Genomic DNA, 17,504 nt, shown 5'->3' with positions numbered 1-17,504 from the left:
GCACGTAGAGCTGGGGTATTGCGAGCCATCAGGAATACGCTTGCTAAGCTAGAGGGAGAACTGAAACTGCTAGAGCGCGCTTTTTGTGAGTCCCCATCGCCCACACTGGCAGGACAAACTAAAGATAAGTTACTGAGCTTTGCGGAGGAGGCGCAGAGAGAACTGAAGTTCCTTGGGAAGCAAGCTGAAGCGTGCAGATATGGTGAGGGGGATCGGCCAAGCCGCACTCTGGCTCGAATGATCAAGTCCATCCCGGCACCCACGGAGGTACACACTATAATTGACGGCACAGGACGGACATTGACAGATCAGAGAGACATACTGCAAGCCTTTGCCGCCTACTACGACACACTGTACACGACTACACATACTCTGTCTGAGGAGGCACTGGAGGCCTTTTTAGAATCCATAGCGCTGGTATGGTTCAATAATTCCCATAGGCAGTACATGGACCTACCTATAACTGTACAGGATATCGCAACGACAATTAAAGCACTGCCACTAAATAAGGCGCCTGGCCCGGATGGGTTGACGGCGGCCTTCTACAAAACATATGCAGAGGAGCTAGCCCCCCGCCTGCATGCTGTGTTTGTTGAAGCGCAGGAACTGGGGACATTGCCAGACTCGATGAGAGAGGCCCTGATCGTCACACTGCTTAAACCCGACAAAGATGATAAATACATTGACTCCTACCGCCCTCTATCCCTCATTAATGTGGATGTAAAGATCTACGCTAAAATTATAGCTGACCGCCTGCAACCCCTACTCCCGTATGTAGCTCTTCCGGATCAATCAGGGTTCATACCCGGACGCTCTACCACACACAATCTCAGAACAGTTTTCTCTGCACTACACTACCTCCACCCAGACTCGCAAGCTGCTGTGATATTCCTGGACGCGACCAAAGCCTTTGACTCTCTGGAGTGGCCGTTCCTCTTCGCCATACTAACGCGAATGGGATTTAGTTCATAAACCTTATTCGGTTACTGTACACCGCACCTAGAGCCAGGATACGACTGAACGGGATGATCTCAGACTCATATTCCATTTCTAGGGGGACACGACAGGGCTGCCCGTTATCCCCCCTCCTATTTGCCATCGCTATGGAGCCACTCGCTGCCCGTATTCGGCAGCACCACACGGCGAGGGGCATTGCCTTCAGTTCCCGCAGTTTGCTTATATCACTAAATGCGGATGATGTGACCCTGTATGTTAATAACCCAAACGAAAACCTTAACCCACTGCTGCGTGAGTTGTCAGGTTTGGTGGCCTCTCCGGGGTATCCATAAACTGGTCCAAATCTGTTATATTCCCTCTCACTGACAAGACCACAGAGGTACACTCTGACTACCCCCTTAGATGGGAAGCAGACGAAGTGAAGTACTTGGGAATCTGGATAAGCCGGAGCATACAGGAACTCTGGAACCTAAATTTTGGCAGAGCGGTCACATGGCTGGAAGGAAAGGTGGCGCTCTGGTCTAGGCTGCCTCTTTCGTTAGCGGGCAGGATTGCCTTGGCAAAAATGATTGTGCTCCCTAAATTCCTTTATTTATTTGCTAATGGGCCGATCCCACTGACACAACACTTCTTTACAAGATTGCGCTCGAGTCTGCTGTCACTAGCCTGGGCGGGTGGTCAGGCCAGAGTATCATGGGCGCTACTGACACTTCCACTGAGACAAGGGGGGCTGGGTGCACCAGACATGCACTTATACGCACTTTGTGCACAGGCACAATACCTACACTTTTGGGCTTATCCCACGCCCTATCAACCGCACGTGGCGGTGGAGCTGGACATGGTATCACCACTACCTCTTAAAGTGGCCCTGTATCACAGGGCGCCGCGTCCCTCGCAGGATGTGAACACAGCTGATATGCTCCGCTGGTCCTGGAGAGAACTATTGAAGAGGTCCCCCATCCCTGTGCTGTATGCGCCCGCGATGCCCCTCACGCAGAATCCAATGTTCCCATGCCTAGAGTCCAACAGCAGCGACGTGTCCATAGCTGGCATTACGTTGCGCACATTTGCTGACATCTACCCCGAGGGCACATTTCTGGAGCTGCCCGAAGATACACCTGAAAGCCCGTTGACCTTCTCTGACAAGTTCACATATCACAAACTCAAAGCTGCATGCAGGGCTCTGGGGGATCGCTTTCCTGAGGAGCCGCCGCAATTACTTGCATTACAAAACGTACTGGCCAGGGCGACCCGCAAAAAACTTGTATCCAGGATATATAATTCCATGCAGGAACAGGCCCCCCTGATGGTGCCCAAGTCGCAACAGCTGTGGGGAGATGAATTGGAGACACCACTGACGGATGAGCAATGGGCTTTCTGTTGTGGGCAGCTGCTAGCACTATCCCCGAACTATAAACTCCGACTTGTTCACTTCAAGTTCATACATAGATACTACCCTACCCCAATCTCTCTTCATCGCATGGGACTTAGAGAAGACGACAGATGCTGGAAATATGGGGCGGAGGGGGCTACCTTTCTGCACGTGGCCTGGCATTGCCCGGCGCTCTCTGAGTACTGGACCGAGATCTTTGAAGCCACAAACCAAATTCTAGGCAGGAGGGATGACCCATCGCCACTGCTTGGGATCCTTGGCTGGGTTGCGGGTACTGCACCTGCGAGCCGGAAGCTTCATGCGCTGCTGCTGTTGTGTGCCAAAAGGAGGGTGGCCATCACCTGGGGGCGCAAGACCAAGCCGAAACTCGATGACTGGTTATCAGATGTGACACATGGACATGCACAGCTTGGTTCCTATTGGGAATTGATGCCGACTGCGGCGCGCCCGAGAGACATTTGGGAGCCCTTCCTGCAGTGGTCCCGCAATAGACTATCTCCCTCGGAGGCGTCTCCGGAGAGACAGGCTGCGCCGACCTGACCTGTTAACGGGCCTTAATTGCTGTTTGATTGGGTCTGCCCGACGAAACCAAGAGCAGTGCTACGGCAGGGGCTGTTAGCTGCCCTGATGTGTTACGCCCATACCCCAGAAGTAGATATGCATATTGTGTCACTGTCCACATACAGATTGTTACTACTGATTGAACGGGGATGTCTGCTTGCCATTCCGGACCCGCTTTAGCGCACTAATGTATTTATGCTTCTTTATATGACTACTAAAAGAATTGTTTTTGTTCATGATTATACTGACAAACACCTTTTTTGCTGTTCGCACTGTTTTGAAAAGAAAAAATTCTCATCCTTTTTTTAAACATCTGAAAGCGTTGTCGAAACTTACTGCGATTATAATTAATCTCACCAGAATTCATGATGTGATTGTAAGCTTTCATGATTTGCAAATGCTCAATAAAAACATTTTTTTTTAAAAAAGTATTATTTCAGTAGTTTCATAAAGCAGTGGGTCCGGAAGCAAGATGGCGGATTGAAGCCGCCGCAGTGAGGACGCTTCCACTGGACCTCCCCGATCTCCGCTAAGTCAGATGCAGTGAGCAGTGAGCAGCGTTATGCGGAATGGAGTAGAGCAGAGCGGAGAGAGATACTCTGAATAAAGCGAGCGGAGTAGTGAAGCAGTGACTCCGCGGGAATTTCTACTTTCTTGACAACCTATGCGCCCTTCTGTGAAAGGTTCTTTTTATTGCCGCAGCTAGCCGCTGCCGCTTTTCTTTCCTTGATTGCCGCCTGTCGCTGGGTCGGAGCGGAACGGGGCAGCGGAAATCGGCGGGACTGACCGAGCAGGGACGGAATTGGCTGCCGAGTAACTCTGCCTCCCTCGGCAAAAAAAGGATTCTACTATAGCCGATAGCCGCCGGGTGCTGCTGTATACCAGCCTGTGCTCACTTGCTGCATAACAGGAGGATTCGGGAAGAACTCGGCAGAGCGGAGCCGACTACTGGTACCGAAGAACTTGGCTGCTCTAATTAGCGACGGAGGCGGTGGCATTACTGAAGGGCGCAGACTGAGGCTGAGTAAAGCCGAGAAAAACTGAGAGATTCGAACAGAGGGGTGGAAAAGAAGAAAACGTACTGACATTTTGACTATTAGCAGCTGGGCTCCAGCAGCAGTGGTTGAAAACTTGTGAAAAGCGGAGGTGCAGGCGGAGTAAGCCTAAAGAAGCACTACTTCCTTTCTTGTCGTCGAGGAGAAGGAAAGGTGAGGAGGTGAAATAACTGCCAGAGGAGAAGCAGAGGATTGGCTGGCATACAGCGGAAATCTGAGTTAGAGATAGAGCTGTAAAGAGTGAGTTGTAGAGGAGGTACTCACCTGCAGAAGCTACTGAAGCTACTGAAAGGATCCTGTACTCTTTTTAAAAAAAAACAAAAAAAAACTGAGAGACGAAGCAGACATGAAATACGCAAGGTAGAACAGACGAAAGTGGCGAGAACAAGGAGTAAAAAAAAGTTGGAAGGCAGCGTTACAATGGCTCCTAAAAACGCACCCAAGAACCCTCCACGGCAGAACAAATTACAGAAGGAGAGCACTGAAGGTAAAGAGACTGCAGAGCCGGCTGTAATAACAAAAGAGGCAGTAACAACATCGCAAACAGTGGTAATTGCGAAAACCCCAATTGCAGCTGCTAAATTAACCACCGGATCCCCCTTCAACGCACAAGGCAAGCAAAGCGGTAAGCAAGCATCCATTTGTCTACCAGTAGCTGTCGGCTTTAGAGGGGACGAACCAGTAGTAAACGCAACTAAAAACGAGACAGTGACAGGGAAAAGTGAAAGTGCCAATAACAAAGCGCTAGTTATCTCTCCGGTTCTTTCCAGCTCTGGGGGACATACGAACATAGATACAATTAGCTTTAACACTAATAAAGACACTACTGTACCCCCCACAGCTCCTATAGCCATGGTTACCACAGTCAGCACAGCCAAAGCTAATTTATCCCTGCCAGGTGCTGAGCCCGGGGGCTTTACTCGAAAGCCTGCAGAGAGATATCAAGTCAAAGAGGGGTCAAAAAAGGAGGTACAGCTCCAGGACTTGGATATTAACAAGAAGAAAGCTAATGTGACTGCTGAAGTTGCTGAAGATGCTGATGCAGTTTCTAACCTAAAAAGCCAACCAAGTAACCAAAACTTAGGCTCCACAATCATAGATATAACAAATGAGACTAGTGAGACTATTGTAAATGCGGGAGACACCCTATTCGAACCACTATCTAAAAAGGGGGAGGACTCCGCTAAAATCGATGCCTCAGGAGCCTCTGGTGTGGAGTCTAATGAGGATGAATATGAGGATCTGGCTAACGAGGAAGGGGCTGAGGGTGAGGAAAATGAGGATGACCCTGTTATAGTCATGAATGATAAGACTACCGGTCTACTAAAAAGGAAAGAGAAGGCAAAAGTTAAGACTAAAAAGGGCAGAAGCTTGAACTTTAACTCTATCTCATCGACACTAGCATCTGCAATCGCTAGGGAGAAACTCCTGAAAGATCAGAGCCCATTACGTAAGTGGATACAAACTAAAGGTGGTGTCAAAACTTTAGCTATGCGTCTCTCTGGTAATAGCCCCACGGAGGATATGAGCAATACTAAGAGTCCTTCAGACTCTTCAACAACAGGTTTGCCAAGAGTGTTAGATGATGATTCCGTCTTAGCTGCAATAGAAGGTGAGACAGAAGACTCGCTATCTCCTCTACCCTCTGTCTGTGCTGATTCAACCCATGTTACCTCCTTGATACCATGCCCATCTGCGATACTAACTCAACCCCAAAAATCACACCCAATATCTGCGACAGCTTCTGCCACCGCAGGTACTTCTTTGGATCTGATTCTGCAGACTCTTTTAGAGCACCGGCAGGAGGTACTGCTCAACTTCTCTCAGCTAAGGGAAGATAATTGCAAAATGCAGAACTGTTTGCAGGAGGTAACAGGTAGACTACACAATGTTACAGAGGAGATAGTCGAAATTCAACAGAGGATTGTTACGGTTGAAGAAACTTTGTCTACCACGATTGTTTCTTCAGAGTGCCAGGACAAAGACATTGTAATGCTTAAAAATAAAGTCGAAGACTTGGAAAATCGCCAGAGGCGCCAGAATCTGCGTTTTTCTGGGGTTCCCGAGGGATCGGAAGGAGCCGACGCTAGGGCATACATGGTCAAGCTATTGCACAAAGCTTTCCCAGATCTCTCTGATTGGGATTGGGACTCCCAAGTTCAGAGAGCTCACAGATTGCCCATGTTTGCTAAAAACAAGGATAGAAGATTTCCATGGCCTATCCTTATCTATCTGGGGAATTTTTTACTAAGACAAGCAATTTCCATCAAGGCTAGACCTAACACTCCAGTGACGGTAGACAATGTAACGTTTTTCACGAAGTCCGACTTGAGCAAGGCCACAATGGATAAGCGATAGGAACTGAGAAAATTGATAGACCCTTTGAAGTCAATGGGGGCGGTGGTCTATTTACAAGAACCTGCTAGACTCAAGATTATAAAGTCAGGACATACCCGCATATTTAATGATTTCAAGGAGGCCGAACAATTTCTCGCATCATTAACAGCCGATCGCTAAAAATGCCAGAAGTACTTCACTCTATTATTTAAAGAGACTTGATTGGTTATTTTGCTTTACTCCTTGCTTCACTTCTTTTTTTTTTCCCCTCTATTCTTCTCTATTCCTGCAAGTTGATACTATTACATGACTCTTTTTTTTTAGCTCTCTACTCCGATAATACGATACTTAAGTATGTATGATTGAATGCGGAGGGGGAGGATCCTTGGAGGGTCCACACTGTCTCGCTGCCTAACCAGCGGCAGCAGAAGATAGGGTTAGGCTTCCGGGTAGGTACAGGGTGGGGGGAGGGACTTAGGTCTGGATATGGGGGTGGTTGTGGGAGGGGAGTGGGGTCAACTAAAAAGAGTACCACAGGCAGGTACTATGCATGCTACAAATCTATAATTTCAGAATGGGTATATATGTCATTAGAAGCGGTTATTCAGAACATTTCTGAATTAAGAAATGTGGCAAGTTAACTGTCTTGCATGGAACGTTTCAGGGCTCAATAATAGGAATAAAAGACAGCTTGTATACGAAGAGTTAAAGATGTATAACCCTCACTTGGCACTGCTAAATGAAACACATATAAGATATCGAGATAGGAAAATGCTGGTGCAAGGGGGGTACGAGCTGATAACTAGCACATCTCTAAATGCCTCGATACGTGGGGTAGCTATACTAAGGAAAAAAACATTCAAGGCTGAGGTTAATAGGGTAGCATCTGATAAAGCGGGCAGATGGGTCATTGCTCAAATTACGATATCAGCTCTTAAATACACCATATGTGCTGTATATGGGTCCAATCACGACGACGCTGCAGTCTTTGATCATTTAAACATAGAACTACTAGGGTAGGAGGGAGAAATATTAATCATGGGGGATTTCAACTGTGTTATAAACTACGCAATAGATACGACCAAGAGTACCCCCTCTCAGCGAATGTGTAAGACTAGGGCATCCATTTTAGAGATGGCCCGTATACATAAACTAAAAGATGTCTGGAGACAGCTATACCCTACATTGGCGGGATACACCTACCATTCTATACCTCATAAAATGTATTCCCGTATAGATATGGCCTGGGCAACGAGCCAAATTATCAATGGCTGTAAAATGGAGATCTACCCAAAGGTAACGTCGGATCATAATCCTATAATGGTAATTTTTAAGGTACTTTCTTCAAAGAAAGAACCCAGGCTATTTTCTTACCCCAGACACCTCTTATCTGATAACACGTTTATTCTTTTACTGAAAGCTCACATAAAGGAATTTTTAGAGTTTAATATTGATTCGACTAAAATCACTTTAGTTTGGGACTGTTGCAAGGCCAGTATTAGAGGATTTGCACAGCAATATATTATTCAGCAGAACTTCAATCAGAAAACTGAAACTCAATGCTTAATTTTAGGAATTAGAGGGCTAGAAGAACACCTTGCTGAGATTGCTAGAAAAGAAAGTGCATGCGCTCCTAATAATTTAAACAAGGATAAACTTGAACTTAGATTAACTACGCTGCGCTGCGAGACCAAAGAATTCTTAAGAGATAAAATCACTGCTAAACTACACAAATATAAAATTACACAGTATGAGAGCGGTGACAGAATAGGAAAGATACTTGCCTATAAAATAGCCGACGAACGAGCCACCTCTCTAATTAAGAGTATAAAAGGAACAGAAGGTACTATTTATACTCGACCTGATAAGATATTGCAGCAATTCGCTGATTATTACACTAAGCTGTATACCCCTGAGAGTATGCCCTCTAATGATTTGGTGGAGAATTATATCAGAAATAACTGGCAATCGGAGAATGATTTGATAGGTATGGAAGAGTTAGAAAAAGACTATACTGAGGAAGAATTAAAATTAGCCATCTTTTCCCTCCCATCTGGAAAGGCTGCCGGAGATGACACCCTACCTATTGAAATTTATAAATTATGCTGGGAGGAACTCGTGCCTGTACTTTGTTTGGTTATTAATCAGATTATTACAGATGATAGGGCTCCGTCATCTTGGAATACCGCCAAAATTATATTTTTTTTGAAAGAAAATAAAACTCCTACGGAATGCGGAGCTTACCGCCCAATTTCTTTGATTAATGCCGATGCCAAGGTGTTTGCCAAATTACTAGCCTTGAGACTGTCCCCTATTATGCCGAGATTGGTTAGCAAACATCAGCATGGTTTTGTAGCAGGTAGAGATACGACGCAGCATGTAAATACGGCCATCACAGTGCTTGACATGGCCGCAGCTGACTCCACCCCACTCGGTATTATACTACTTGACGCTGAAAAAGCTTTTGACCGAGTGGGGTGGATTACCTGTGGTCACTTTTGAAAGCAATGGGGTTTAAAAGTAAGTTTATTACAAAGATAAAAGCACTTTACTACTTACCTAATGCATTAATTGGATATGATTGCCTACTTTCTACCAAATTTCCCATAAGAAGAGGAACTCGGCAAGGCTGCCCTTTATCACCCCTCTTATTTGCCCTCTCTATGGAACCTTTTATTAACGCCATACAGCTTCAAATTATGATAAAACCATTTACATTTGGGGCAAACTCTCTTAAAATAACAGCGTACACCGACGATCTGGCAATCTATACAAGCGATGTGACTGAATCCATGTTAGGTATAGTTAAAGAGGCAGAAATCTTTGGAAAAGTCTCGGGCTATAAGCTAAACCTAGACAAAACCCAAATTATAGCCAACTATAAACCGCCAATACCTGTGATGGGAGTATGTTATGCTGCTACTTATCTCGGCATCAAGCTAACATCTAATATAAGGGAAATTATTTTACTGAACTATGATGCTTTATTGGGGGCGTGGCCGAGCGAGCTGCGAGATGGCCGCCTAAAAAGCGAGCTCCGCCGGCTGCTTTGTTAATCCTTAATTAATCCTGCTATTTCCTAACGTACGCACTCCTTACCGGTGCGCAAAGACGGCTGAGGGGCTGCGACGGACCCGACTGAAAAATCGGCATTGCAAGACACTGGCGACGTCCCGAGAACATCTCCGCCGTCCCCGCCGCGAGGTACACCCGTCGGACCTGGAGGTCAGAGTGGGGGACGGAGCTCAAATCGAGGGCGCGGCGCGAGAGGCCTGACACACAGACGATTGCTGAGGTCGGCGAGACTCTCCTGCCGTCCGCATCCCCGCCGGAGCGGAGGAGCCCTGGTGCGTCCTGTGCCTCGTCACCGGGTGCGCTGCTCGGTGGGTGCCTGCGGGGCCTCCGGTGCGGGAGTGGCCCTGGCCGGCCGTTGCATCGGCGCTGGCGGCCGCCATTGTGTGCGGGGCTGGCACGTCCCTGCTGAGGCCGCTGCCGGCCGGACCCGCATGAACACAGCCCCTTGGGTGTGCTGCCGGCACTCATCTCCCCCTTGTGTCCTGCATATCGAGGGATCCTGGGCCGTGTAAGCGTCCCAGATAGGATACCACTTACCGGTGAACGAGGCCATAGCGTGAAGGTACGCTCCTCCCGACCTGCTGGGGTGCTTCGGGCAGCTATTGTGGTGACGGACTCCGTCCGCCTGGGCCCGCACGTCGCTACACACCCACACATCGCCGGGTGCCGGACGCCCTCCAGGCTGGGGGGTTGAGACCTGCGCCGCCTACGCAAGGAATTACGAGCAGCTAGCTCTGTCCCCAACAGCCCAGATACCGTGGCCCTGAGGCTCTGTGCCCTCATTTGAACTTATAATCCTAGAAGGAGCTGGTGATATTTGGATTGAACTGCCCCGCCTGCCACCCGTGCGCACTGGTCAGCTGCGCGTCGATCATGGGGAAAGGGGACCCTCGCCAACCCAGGCTCACGTTTGAGCAGCAGAAAAAATCAGCCAAGCAGGCGGAACATGAGGCTACTGCGTCCGGAGGCCATGATGCAGGCCCCCAGCAGGACATAGATGTGCCTGCCCTGCTTCTGGAGGTACGGACCAGCTTAAAGGGCATTGACGCAAAACTCGACAGCATGGCCGCTCAGCTAGACGGAGGGAGGACGCAGGTGGCCACCCATGAGACGCGCATTGATGTGCTTGAGAATCGGCACACGGAGTGTTGTGAATTTCAACAGGAAACCAAGACGCACATCAGCAATCTGGAGAAAAGACTGGACGCCCTCAGCGCCAAAGCAGATGATCTTGAGGCGAGGTCCAGGAGATGCAACGTCCGGATCACGGGCGTTCCGGAGACGACTGCAATGGGTAAAATGGAACACATTTGGGAAATAGAGGGGACCCCTACTTGTGATGCAATTGCTACACGTAGGGAAGTGGAAACATAAGTGGAAAAACAAAATGTAGCAAGCAAATCAATTCTTATATGCCATTGTCTATAAGGTGGACTACATAGCAATACACACAATTATAGAAAAAACACAAAATGTCTGATATAAAAATATATATTCTCTATTTATTTTTTCATATTTTTGCTCTTTATGTATAAGTATTTGATAACAATTTAAATACAGAGTGATCAAAAAAGTACAAGACTATACAGACACAAATACAAAAAACAATGTCAAATGACCAGTTGGTATAGGGACTATTGACGTTGGCAGTGCGGTGAGATGGAACACTACGCGTGTTTCGGCCACAGCCTTCATCAGGAGACCGTCATTTTCCACCAAACAACAAAAAGAAAATTTTTTAACTGAAAAAAGGAAAATTGTAGATAAATATAATGTCCAAACAATTTTTTTTAAATACATTTAAAGTGTGTACATTGTAGTCATATATTATCTAATTCATGAACCACCTGTAGATATGGTCAAATCTTTTAAACAACATCATTGACAATATGAATCTTGTATATACACTTACAGCAGCTAATTTCATCCTTGTCCATTTTGAGACATACTCATTTTTAGGACTAGTCATTTATTACTTAACATGATTGTTTTTTCTATGGACAGTACAAAATAATATTCCATATTTATATTTTAAGTTTCAAGATTTGAAGAAACAAATCATGGACTGAACAACAATTATTAAAAAGAACTGCATCATTTGAAACAACTGTGTATTGGGTACAGAGCATCAGTGATTATTATATGTGAAAAGAAACGCAGAAAGAGAGGAAAATAAGAGAGAAAAAGGGGGAGAGAGAGAGAGGATGGAGAACAATTAACGATATTGGTGAATGAGTCCCTTTCCTTTAAATAAGAAGTTTATATATACAACTAAAATACAAGTACTATGTCAATAGGATGTGCGAACTAAACATATCTATATATGGTTTCACACAGACCCATTAATTGAATCAATCGACAATTTTAGATGCAAAGGTTGACAACTCAGCAATGCCCTATATAATTAGTACAGGGTTATATATATACACTTACTTGTATTTCGAGTCAGAGGAGAAACATAATGTAAAATTATTCAAAATATTCTGACATCTTCTTATATTTGCTTTCGTAGACTGCGTGAATTGGCTAGAAAGAAGTATGTAATCTTCATTAGCAGTCAATTTTTATTTCAGGTTGCATGTATAGTTGTTTACAAAGTCTATTTTGAGAGAAAAAAGTTTATCAGAGTACTATTCCAAATACTCAAAGAGTATTTGGAATAGTACTCTGATAAACTTGAATAATTTTACATTATATTTCTCCTCTGACTCGAAATACAAGTAAGTGTATATATATAAGCCTGTACTAATTTTATAGGGTATTGCTGAGTTGTCAACCTTTGCATCTAAAATTGTCGATTGATTCAATTAATGGGTCTGTGTGAAACCATATATAGATATGTTTAGTTCGCACATCCTATTGACATAGTACTTGTATTTTAGTTGTATATATAAACTTCTTATTTAAAGGAAAGGGACTCATTCACCAATATCGTTAATTGTTCTCCATCCTCTCTCTCTCTCTCTTCTCTCCCCCTTTTTCTCTCTTATTTTCCTCTCTTTCTGCGTTTCTTTTCACATATAATAATCACTGATGCTCTGTACCCAATACACAGTTGTTTCAAATGATGCAGTTCTTTTTAATAATTGTTGTTCAGTCCATGATTTGTTTCTTCAAATCTTGAAACTTAAAATATAAATATGGAATATTATTTTGTACTGTCCATAGAAAAAACAATCATGTTAAGTAATAAATGACTAGTCCTAAAAATGAGTATGTCTCAAAATGGACAAGGATGAAATTAGCTGCTGTAAGTGTATATACAAGATTCATATTGTCAATGATGTTGTTTAAAAGATTTGACCATATCTTCAGGTGGTTCATGAATTAGATAATATATGACTACAATGTACACACTTTAAATGTATTTTAAAAAAATAGTTTGGACATTATATTTATCTACAATTTTCCTTTTTTCAGTTAAAAAATTTTTCTTTTTGTTGTTTGGTGGAAAATGACGGTCTCCTGATGAAGGCTGTGGCCGAAACGCGCGTAGTGTTCCATCTCACCGCACTGCCAACGTCAATAGTCCCTATACCAACTGGTCATTTGACATTGTTTTTTGTATTTGTGTCTGTATAGTCTTGTACTTTTTTGATCACTCTGTATTTAAATTGTTATCAAATACTTATACATAAAGAGCAAAAATATGAAAAAATAAATAGAGAATATATATTTTTATATCAGACATTTTGTGTTTTTTCTATAATTGTGTGTATTGCTATGTAGTCCACCTTATAGACAATGGCATATAAGAATTGATTTGCTTGCTACATTTTGTTTTTCCACTTATGGGTAAAATGGAAGCCTTCGTGTCTGACTTGTTGCATGAACTCTTTGATCCCAATCTGTCTCCTGTCTTTACTGTGGAAAGGGCTCATAGGACACTGGGGAAGAAACCACCTCTGGGGGCCCCACCGAGACCGATATTGGCCAAGCTGTTCAATTACCAGGACAGGGACACTGTGTTGAGACTGGCCAGAGAAAAGGGGAAAATATCGCACAAGGGAAACGCCATATCCTTCTACCCCGACTTCACGCCCCTGGTCCAGGCGGCGCGCAAAGAGTTCCTGCCCGCTAAAAAGATTCTGCTCCAAGCACAGATCCCCTACTCTCTTATGTATCCGGCGAAGCTCAAGGTGGTACATGAGGGCACATCACATCATTTCCTGGATGCAGGATCTGCTTTGAAGTTTGCAAAACACATATGCAAGCCCAGGTCAGGAAAAAGGTCGGACACTGGGACTGAATCTGCGAACCAGCTAAGTGACAACGACTAAAAAGCGGTCCTGTGACGCCATGTGGCAGTGGTTAATTCTAGACCATCTGCCTGTCTGTGTCATTTTGGGAACACATGCTCCACTATGATCTCAGTTTGTGTTATCTACATAGCAGAGGGCGACTGGGAGGGTAGATGCGTATTTTTCTCTTCTTCTGTTTTGTCATTTGCTGAAATAGCTTAATTAATGCAGCCACCCTGTGCAAACAGGGGTGTATGCTCGGGATGCCATGCCTCCGAGGGGTGTCTCCCACTACACTGTTGATCTATTGTTTTTGCGCCTTTTTGGTGTTTAGACCTGGCGCGTTAGGGGGGGTATTGACGCAACCTGATTGGGGGGTTGATGTGGGTGGAGGGTGGGGTTGGGTTGGGAGTTTCTGGGTGTACTATTGGGCGCATTGCAGTGTATACGTGCTGTTAATTTTCGGAATGCATGTTGCAGGTCAGGTGGGAAGTGTATGTCAACTGACTCAACATTTTCAATGGAAGTAACCCGGCTCCTAACATGGAATATTAGAGGCCTGGGAGATCATAGAAAATCAAGACTCATGCACAGCTACCTCACTAGACACAAAATAGACATCTGTTTTCTACAAGAAACGCATCTTAATTCCTCCTGTTCCCCCAGACTTAAGCACTCCAGGTGGGGCTTGTCGTACTCAGCCATTTACTCTAACTATGCCAGGGGGGTAGCTATCCTGCTGCGCCGAGGCGTGGATTGGAGGACAACGTCAGCAGTGCTGGATGATGCTGGGAGATATGTAGTTTTACATGGGGTCCTGCTGGGCAGGGAGGTGGTATTAGTTGCCGTGTATGGCCCGAATGTGGATGACCCGGAATTTTTCAGGGAGGTCTGGGCAAAGATTGATATTACTGGCTGTTCCACTGTAATTTGGGGAGGTGACTTCAATGTTGTGCTGAACGGGACACTGGATAGACAGGGCGCATCTAGACCCATGCACCCAAACGCACGCCAGGCCTTGTCGGATATCATGTGTGATGGTTTGTTGCTGGATGTGTGGAGAACTAGAAATGTTGATGCTCGGGTAGGCACATGCGTATCTGCGCACCATGCGGCCTGGTCTAGACTGGACTTTTGGTTAGTCTCGGCGGATGTAGCCACTTGGACCACGCGAGTGGACATACTGGCCAGGTCCTTGTCTGATCACTCCCCATGCCTACTAGAATTGGTAATTTGCGAGGTGCCTTTTCCTGGCGCCTCCCGCCGGATGCCTTCCTTGATGCGGCGTTCACTGCAGAAATCCGGCAGGACGTTGTAGAGTATTTTGACACTAACACTGGTACGGTCACGACAGATGCTGTGCTGTGGGATGCTTTTAAGGTGGTCATTCGAGGGCAGTGCATTGCACGCAGGGCGGGGGTCCTGAAGGCAATCAGAGGCACACTGGCAAGGCTTGAGGGTGAATTGCGGCTCCTTAACCGGAACTTTTGTGCGTCTCCTACACCCACACTAGCGGGCCAGATTAAAGACAAACTACTAGTATTCAATGAAGAAGCGCAGCGCGAGCTCAAATTTCTGGGGAAGCAAGCCGAAGCCCGCAGATATGGGGAGGGGGATAGACCAAGCCGCACACTTGCCAGGTTGATTCGCCCAATCCCCACACCGATGAGGGTACACACTATCACAGATCACACAGGGAGGGCACTGACAGACCAGGGGGAGATAATGCAAACTTTCACTGAGTACTATGCCACACTGTACAAATCCACCCTCACTACCTCAGACGAAACGCTTGAGGCCTTTTTGGAATCCATAGCGCTGGTATGGTTCAACAATGCGCACAGACAGTACATGGATCAACCAGTAACGGTGAAGGAGATTGCTGACACCATTAAAGCGCTGCCCCAAAACAAGGCGCCTGGTCCGGATGGACTTACAGCCGCCTTCTAAAAAACGTACGCGGAGGAACTGGCCCCCCGCTTACACGCCGTCTTTGTGGAGGCACAGGAGGTGGGGATCCTGCCTGATTCGATGAGGGAGGCATTGATTGTCACGCTCCTCAAACCTGACAAGGATGATAAGTATGTGGATTCGTACCGCCCCTTGTCCCTCATCAATGTGGATGTTAAGATCTACGCTAAGATCATAGCTGATCGCTTGCAACCTCTGTTGCCTTATGTGGCTCTACCTGATCAGTCGGGCTTTATACCAGGACGCTCCACCACACACAATCTGAGAACGGTCTTCTCTGCGTTACACTATCTTCATCCCGACACCCTGGCTGCCGTGGTGTTCCTGGACGCTACAAAAGCCTTTGACTCTTTGGAGTGGTCCTTCCTCTTCACCATTTTAAGAAGAATGGGATTCAGCCCTCTTTTTATAAACCTAATTCGCTTATTGTATACCGCCCCCAGAGCCAGATTAAGACTGAATGGTATGATCTCGGAGTCCTTTCCGATATCCAGGGGCACCAGGCAGGGATGTCCATTATCCCCCCTCTTATTTGCCATCGCTATGGAGCCGCTGGCTGCTCGACTTCGCCAACACCACACGACAAGGGGTATTGCCTTCAGCTCCCGTAGCCTCCTGGTCTCCATGTACGCTGACGATGTGACTCTATATGTACGTGAACCGACTGAAAACTTAAACCCATTACTCCGCGAATTCGTTAAGTTTGGTGGCCTGTCCGGAGTCTCCATCAACTGGTCTAAATCAGTCATATTCCCGCTCACCGATAACACCGTGGAGGTGCATTCGGACTACCCCCTCAGATGGGAAGCGGAGGAAGTAAAATACTTGGGAGTCTGGGTGAGCAGAAACCTGCAAGAGCTCTGGAACTTGAACTTTGGCAGGGCTATCATGTGGCTAGAGGGCAGGGTGGCGATCTGGTCCAAGCTTCCTCTCTCCTTGGCAGGTAGAATTGCATTGGCGAAAATGATTGTATTGCCCAAATTCCTCTATCTTTTTGCTGATGTGCCAATCCCCTTGACGCAACGCTTCTTCTCACGCTTGCGATCCAGCCTGCTGGCTCTTGCTTGGGCGGGGGGCCAGGCTAGGGTCTCTTGGGCGCTGTTGACGCTTCCGCTGCGACAGGGAGGGCTAGGCGCTCCGGACATGCATTTGTATGCACTCTGCGCGCAGGCCCCATACTTGCACTTTTGGATCTACCCCACACCTTACCAGCCGCATGTGGCGGTGGAGGCGGACATGATCTCTCCGCTCCCTCTCACTGTGGCACTCTATCACAAAGCACCGAGGCCTACACAGGATGTAAACACGGCGGACATGCTTCGATGGTCCTGGAGGGAGTTGCTGAAACGGTCCTCCATCCCCATGTTCTATGCACCTGCGATACCTCTAAAACGTAACCCAATGATCCCTTGCTTGGATTCCAACAGTGGTGATGTATCCCTTGCTGGTACCGTCCTGCGCACGTTTTCAGACATATACCCAGACGGCAGGTTCTTGGAGATGCCCCCGGAGACACCGGAGAGCCCCATAACATTCGCTGATAAATTCACATACCACAAGCTCAGAGCTGCATGCAGGGCGCTGGGAAGCTGATTTACGGAAGAGCCACCGCAATTAGCTGCGCTGCAGAACATACTTGCCAGGGCGTCCCGTAAAAAACTTGTAACTAGGCTCTATAACTCAATGCAGGAGCAATCCCCCTTGATGATACCCAAATCGCAGCAATTGTGGGGAGATGACCTCGGGGAACCGCTAACGGATGAGCAATGGGCATTCTGTTGTGGGCAGTTGTCAGCGTTATCCCCTAACTATAAACTCAGGCTAGTGCACTTTAAATTCCTGCACAGATTCTACCGCACTCCCATTTCCCTACGTCGTATGGGCCTCAGAGATGATGATGGATGCTGGAAGTGT

At 46.6% G+C, this 17,504-nt stretch overlaps 1 long non-coding RNA gene across 1 annotated transcript in view; it reads right to left on the bottom strand.

Moving 5' to 3' along the window:
* The window catches only part of LOC144817732 (uncharacterized), a 1,017,752-nt gene that overhangs the window by 562,159 nt on the left and 438,089 nt on the right, over nucleotides 1–17,504 (bottom strand). The window lies entirely within an intron of this gene.

The sequence above is a fragment of the Lissotriton helveticus genome, chromosome 2_1 (assembly GCF_964261635.1).
Source record: "Lissotriton helveticus chromosome 2_1, aLisHel1.1, whole genome shotgun sequence".
Taxonomy (NCBI): Eukaryota; Metazoa; Chordata; class Amphibia; order Caudata; family Salamandridae; genus Lissotriton; species Lissotriton helveticus.
Note: the sequence above shows the minus strand (reverse complement) of the source record. Positions and strands in the feature narration are given on the sequence as shown.